Source organism: Chrysochloris asiatica, unplaced genomic scaffold (genome assembly GCF_000296735.1).
Source record: "Chrysochloris asiatica unplaced genomic scaffold, ChrAsi1.0 scaffold00166, whole genome shotgun sequence".
Taxonomy (NCBI): Eukaryota; Metazoa; Chordata; class Mammalia; order Afrosoricida; family Chrysochloridae; genus Chrysochloris; species Chrysochloris asiatica.
This window is the reverse complement of record NW_006408684.1, coordinates 2,119,486-2,126,765: the sequence shown is the minus strand read 5'-3', so window position 1 is coordinate 2,126,765 and position 7,280 is coordinate 2,119,486.

The window sequence follows — 7,280 nt, the reverse complement described above, 5'->3', positions numbered from 1 at the left end:
TATATAGAGAGAGAGAGAGAGAGAGAGAGAGAGAGAGAGCGCGAGAGAGAGAGAGAGAGAGCGAGAGAGAGCGAGAGAGAGCAAGAGAGAGAGGGAGCTCTGGTAGCATAGTGGTTACGAATCAGGCTGCAAACTGCAAGGTCAGCAGTTCAAAACTACCAGCTGCTTCGCAGGAGAAAGATGAGGCTTTCTGCTCCCGTAAAGATTTACAGCCTTAGGAACCCTGTACAGGGAACCATGTACATATACAAATAGTGGAGTTCTGGTGTGGTGCTGTAGGATAAGCACTGAATTGGTAACTGCAAAGTCGTCAGTTCAAACCCACCAGCTGCTCTTCAGAAACCCTATATAGGGGTCACTATGAGATGAAACTGACTCGACAGCACTTAACAATAACAATGACGATTTAAATAGTATGTTCTATATAAGTAATTGTCTTTAGTTGTTGATTCTACTCGGATGTTTGGTATCCGTACTCTTATATAGAACAGAATGAAACTGGAGTTGCCTAGCTCTGTACCATTGCCAGAATTAGGTCTCCTACAGAGAACAGAGGTGACTATGTATCAGAAAAGGTGAATAAGGTAAAACTCAACATGAATACAAGTGAAATCATTGTTTTTCATACTCAGTGATGATCTTATTGATGACTTATATATTTATCAGTATAACATTTCATAATAACAAACATTTATTGTATATGAATTATCTAACAGTATGATAAGACTTTTACATGGACAACCTCATAGAACTTTATAAGAGATATCATTATTATTTCAATTTCTTATATTAGTTGGCACTTGTGTTAATAACATACAATATAGCCATATGCACATAGGACTTTACTCTGCTCTATAACAGCAAATATACCCTTCGTCTTAGCTACAGATGATTTACATGCATGCATCTCTCTGCATGCATCTTCTTCCATATCACTGGCTGTGTGATGCTCTTCCGCATTCCTAACAGAGCAAGTTCTCCAGTTGCCTCTGATGGGCTACTGTCCTAGGAGGTCTGCCTGCTCCCTGGCTCCACATCCATGAGGTCAGTGTTGGACTTCAGAAATCTCTTATGGAATTTCCTTGTTCCCCACCCCTAACAGTCAATTCCACTTGCCCCAAAATAGCATTAGTATACCCTAGTAATGTGAAACTTTCTGCAAACACTTTTTCAGACACATAGTACTTCTTTCTGTGGTGGAAGTTATGAGCCTTCCTATACATGCTGTAATCTCTTTAAGTCTTGAGTTCTTCATGAAAAGGATTTGAGAAATTGAACCAGATCATTTCTAATATCTCCTTAATCTCTAATGTTTCTGTTGTGGGCGGGTGTATGTGTGTGTTTGTATAAAAGTGATATTCCCACTTTACCTTTCTCCATTCATATGATGTAAATGATCTCTTCCAGAAATTAGGATGCATATCTAGTTCTCATTATCACCTGAAAGGGTGTCAAGTAGCGGACCCTTTCCATGTAATGACTGGCACTCTGCTGATGGTCACTTCACCTGGGATCCAACCCTTGAAACTGCCTATACCCACCAATGATTGGTGGAAGGCAGGCCTATGCTTCCATTTAATGCTCAAGATGACGTATAAGTGATGTTGAAAAGCTTCCAGAAATTCCAGTTTCTCAACGGTGATTATTCGCTGCTTTAGAATTTTGTTAAATATGTATGATATAGCTAGTTGTTGTTGTTGTTGTTAAGTGCCAGTGAGTCAGTTCCGACTCATAGAGACTCTGGTTAGGGTGTCCCAAGTAGTGACTGGTGAGCTTGAACTGCTGACCTTGAAATTCAAACTGACTTTGCAGCCAGCACTTAACCCACAGCACTACACCAGGACTCCTAGAGTTTAGGTAAAAATACAAACAATAACAAGCTTCTGAGGCTTCCTACCTCCCCTCACTAGGTTGGCTCAGTTGCATCCATCTTCCAAGCTTACTCGGGCCTGGGTCCTATAGAAAAAAGGAGATAGGAGAGGCTTCAAAAAGTTTATGTGAAAATTCCATTGTACTTCAGTTCAATTTTTCCATGAACTTTTTGCAGCCCTTTGTATAGACAGCAAAGTGTAGCTTCTTTTACTGAGCCCAGCTGTCAAAGCAGCTGCTTTGTATCATTCTGCTCAATAAGTTTAGGGAAAGTGTTGATTTCTCAGCTGAATGATAACTACAGACAGCAGGTGTTGATTATAATAGTATCAAGCAACATTTATTAGGTGCCAAAATTTAATGGTCTTTTTAACAACCAAAATAATTTTGTAACTTGCAATAAAGTGTCCACATAAAACAGAAAATGCTTGATATGTTATTGTTATTTTATTTTGGCCAATTAAAAGGAAAATATAAGGCCAAGGTTTGATTTTCTCACATTCTTGTCTGGTGGAATATTAGTGTACTTCACAGGTAAGAACTGTGGATTTCAGAAGATGTGGAGATTTACAAGTATGTTTGGAATTCAAAAGAACTATAGAGATTACTGTATGTGTCTCATTCCAAGCCCAAAGTCCTTTGCAATGGAATGGAATGCTAAAATGCAAGACAAAAGTTGCCTTCTTTTTGTATCACGTGGAAGGAAATGTAAAGCATTTTTATTGGCATCTCCCTCAGAAAACACAACTTCTTGTTACATATATTATTTATTATGCTAAAGTAATGCTGCGTTGGAAACATAGCATATTTTGCAGAAAAAAGAGAGAGATACTACAGAAAATTCTGTAACTATTTTACAAAAAAAAAAAAAATCAATAATTCATTGTTTTCTATCTTCTGTATAAAAATAATGACCAAATTTTATAAAAACCAGTGGAGTAAGTTGACATTCACTCAGTTCACCAAGAATAGAGGTTCTCTGCTCACACCCCATACACATCACTCACTGTGATCTGACTGTAGTGGTATGTTGTTGTTGTTGTTGTTGTTGTTGTTGTTAAGTGCCGTCAAGTCAGTTCTGACCCATAGAGGGCTTCCAAGGAGTGGCTGGTTAGCTTGAACTACCGACCTTGCAGTTCAAATGGCTTTGCAGTCCGACGCATTAACCCACAGCACCACACAGGTTGACCAAATTCTGCTGGCAACCATTAAGGAAGGAACTGGGTTCACAACCTGTGAGAGAAAAGAATGAGAAGAACAGAGTCAAAGGAAACTCTTACGAAAAGCTTTCACAAAATAAATAAACAGAGCTTTCATAAGAAGTGTCATCCTGTGGAATTTATGAATTCAGAGAGGTGGGCAGGCAGTGGAGTAAATGAGGTTCATCCCATCACCAGATATTAGAAGAAGGCAGGCCATTTAGTTACCAAGTGACTTAATGAATTCCATTGGGCACCTTCCTTATAGCCTGTTATTATTGTTAGTTGCTATTGACGTAATAATGCAAGGAATCTATGAACAGCAGAGCAGAACAGAACACAACACTACCAGGTCCTGTACCACGCTCACAATTGCTATTGCCCATTGTTGTGTCTGTCCATCTCCTTGGGGTCTTCCTCTTCTTTAACTCTCCACTTTACCAAATATGATGTCCTTTTCCAGGTACTGATCCTGGTACGCTTGAACATCTGACCTTGCAGTTCAAACGGCTTTGCAGCCTGACGCGTTAGCCCACAGCGCCACACTAGGACTCCACTTTCTCAATATAACATGATGTTATTTATTAGGCCAGTTTGTGGCTGGTGGGTTTGAACCACCAACCTTGTGGTTTAGCAGTCCAATTTACTGGGCTGTGTAAGTGCCAGCTTCATCCTCAAGCATCACTAGCCCACTCTTTAGATGATCCTAGTCCTCAAAAAATGATATATTGGGCTTTGCTGAGTGTCACAGCTATGGTGTTGTCACACAGTGTAGGTTCCATACTCTTTCCAGATTTGAACCAGACTCCTCCAGGCCACTGTCTCAGGGCACCTGAACTCTATCAACTTTCAGCTTCTACATCCATGCTCACCATTGACCATCATTATAAGTTCAGTAAAGAAGTGATTAGTAGATCATGAGGTTCAGCCAGGTCAAAAGAGAAGCATTTTTCTATTTATTTAGCTTCTACTAGATTATATGAATAAGGATATAGTTTCAGGATTGAAGGAAGCCTCTTTTATAACCTGAAATATACAAATGAAACAACCTTCTTGCCAGAAATGAAAACAGCTTGAAGCATTTATTGATGAAGAGCAAAGGTTACAGCCTTCAATGTGGATTATGCTTGAACCTGAAGAAAATGAAAATCCTCATGATGGAACTGATAAATAACATTATGATAAGTGAGGAAAAAAACTAAAGTTGTCAACAGTTTCATCTTACGTGGACCAACAATCAATGTGCATGGAATCAAACAGTTAAGAAACCCACGTATTCCATTGAGCAAATCTGTTGCACTTGACCCAAACTGTAGTCTTTTCAGTCACCTCAAATGCATATAAAAGCTAGACAATGGTGATGTTGGCAAAAAGTATTGAATATACCATGAACCTCCAGAAGAACAAACAAATTAAGCTTGGATAAAGTACAACCACAATGCTCCTGAGAAGCGAGGGTGGCAACACTACAGCTTGATTACTTAGACACCATCTCAGGAAAGATCAATCACTAGAAAAAGATTTCATAATTGGTATAGTCGAAGGTCATTGAAAATGGGGAAAACCTTAAATTAGATAGATTGACACAATAGTCACAATGGACCCCAGTACACCCAATGAGCATGAAGATGCTGCAGGACTGAATAATGCTGTGGTCCATTATGTATAAGTTGGCTATGAATTAGAGCTAACACAACAGCACTGACAACTCTCCATTCCAGTGTACAAGCACACCCTCAGTTTTTAGAATAGTACTTTTAGAGGTCAATACAGTAAAATTTTTAATCAGCAATAAAATTGTTGTTGTTGTTAGGTGTCGTCAAGTTGGTACCGATGCATAGTGACCCTATGCACAACAGAACAAAACACTGCATGGTCCTGGGACAACCTCACAATTGTTACCACCTTGATTGAGCCCACTGATGCTGTCACTTTGCCGATCCATCTCGCCGGGGGGTCTTCCTCTTTTTCTCTGACCATCCACCTTACCAGACATGATATCCTTCTCCAATGACTGCTCTCTCCTGACAATATGTCTGAAGTCTAAGAGATGAAGTTTGGCCATCTTGGCCTCCAGGGAGCACTCTGGTTGCACTTCTTCCAACACAGATGTATTGGATCTTTTGGCAGCCCATGGCACTTTCAGTATTCTCCTCCAACACCATAACTCAAATGCATCAATTCTTCTACGGTCTTCTTTATTCATTGTCCAGCTTTCGCATGTATATGAGGTTATTGAAAATACCATAGCTTGGGTTAGGTGCACCTTAGTTCTCAAGCTGACATCTTTGCTCTTCAACACTTTAAAAAGGTCTTGTGCAGCAGATTTGCCTAATGCAATGTGTTGTGAAGAGTAAGAATGGAAAAAATAAATTGAAACCAGGATTGACATTAATGTATTCAACATTTACAATAAACACATTTGACAGGTCACAAATCTCTGTCTAACTTTTCTAGCAACCAAAACAAAAATAAAATAATGGTTATAATTGATGGTGCCCAAACAAACAAACAGAAAAACTTAGGCAAACAAATTACAGTGGATCTCAGCTTTTTATGATATGGAGATAAATTTTCTTCTACATATCCTCTTCAAGACAACTGAAATTTATATAATATAGTTAATAACTGTCTTACAGCACATTCAGCAAGAAGTTTATTAGGATCTAGTTGGGCCTCAATTGCTAAAATTCAGTACAGAGAAGATCAAATTTCCTTCCTACATCAACATTTATTGACCTCTTCCCATATGATTAGTACTATGCTGGACTATGGATACACATTGCTGAACAAAACAGACGTGGTACTTCCCTTCAAAGAACTTACAAATAGGCAACTAATAAGCAAGTAAATAGATATGTACACAATTTGATGAGTGTATGGAAGATCAAAGAGGTATGTCAATAGAGACTGGTTGAGGTTGTACTCAGAATTAAGAAGGTGACATTTAAAATACATCTTGAAGAATGAGAAGAATCCAGGAATGCAAAGAGTGGGAGAAGGAACATTTCTACAGAAGGGATAAAAGAGGCTTCTGTTGAGGGAGTGTGTTGGACGGAGTGTTAAGAAAAGAGAAAGAACAAAGTGATGACACCCACATGCAGAACTGTCTGATGGCCTGGTTCCGCCAAAGTATGAATTTAGGACCTCTAGTGTAGGAATTCTTAGCAGGAATCTGTGAAGAGAAATCATGGGTATGTGAACTTAGAGGAAAATTACATTTTTACTTTCACAAAGCGCTGACTGAACTTTAGCATTCTTTCAATTATGAATGTAGACACCAAACCAGTGATCAATGGAATTCATAAAAATGCTCACTTTATATGACAGTTGTTGAATACATCTTAAAATACCAGTAAGTCTCAGTATTACTTAAAAATTATAGCAGTAACTAACTCTGTAGATTGATACCATTATTTAATGTTATTTTAAAAGTTCATATATGACTAAAGTACCAATTTGCTTTATGATTTTTTGGAAGCAACATATTTCAATAAAATTTGTTTCCTTCAAGATATTCTGTATTTTACTTTATGTGCTGAGAAATTTTATGATGAGAGGTTCAGAACACTGGGTTCACCAGAGTACAGCAGACAATCAATCAATAAATGAATAATAATAAAATTAAGAACATCCAGCCTAGAGAAATTATTTTTAACACTTTTTAGTATAGTGAATGGATAAACTAAATATCACTTGTCACATATTGCCCAGTGCTAATAACTGGCTGGTTATGGCTCCAGGTTGTTATTTAATAGAGATTTAATTGTTAGCCTTGCTGGATATAGAAATGACATCCACTTTATAAAGATTTTAAAAACTGGTCAAAAGAATATGTTTTGGGTTTTTCCTGAAGATCTTTCTTTAAAGATGTATTGTCTGTTGCTCTAGCTGTTCCAGGCTGGTCTGCTAGTCCTTGCTAGTGGGAATGTCCCACCTCATAAGGTTCTGGATGGGACTCAGGATTCCAACTAAGGTCTTATAATCTGCAAAGGCTTTGCAAGAGGCCTATTTCACTGGAAAAATTCTAGAATCCCTTTTAGGTATTCCAATCAGTGTTAGGCTGAAGGCGGGCTTACATGTTTTCTGTAATCATGTTTCCTAAATTCCTTTCTATCCCACTCAAGTGTCTATTTTATAATAGTAGGCAAGGGAAACCAATATTCATAAGACAGTAAAGCATCTTAGTATTATTTCCCCTCTTCAAACTAT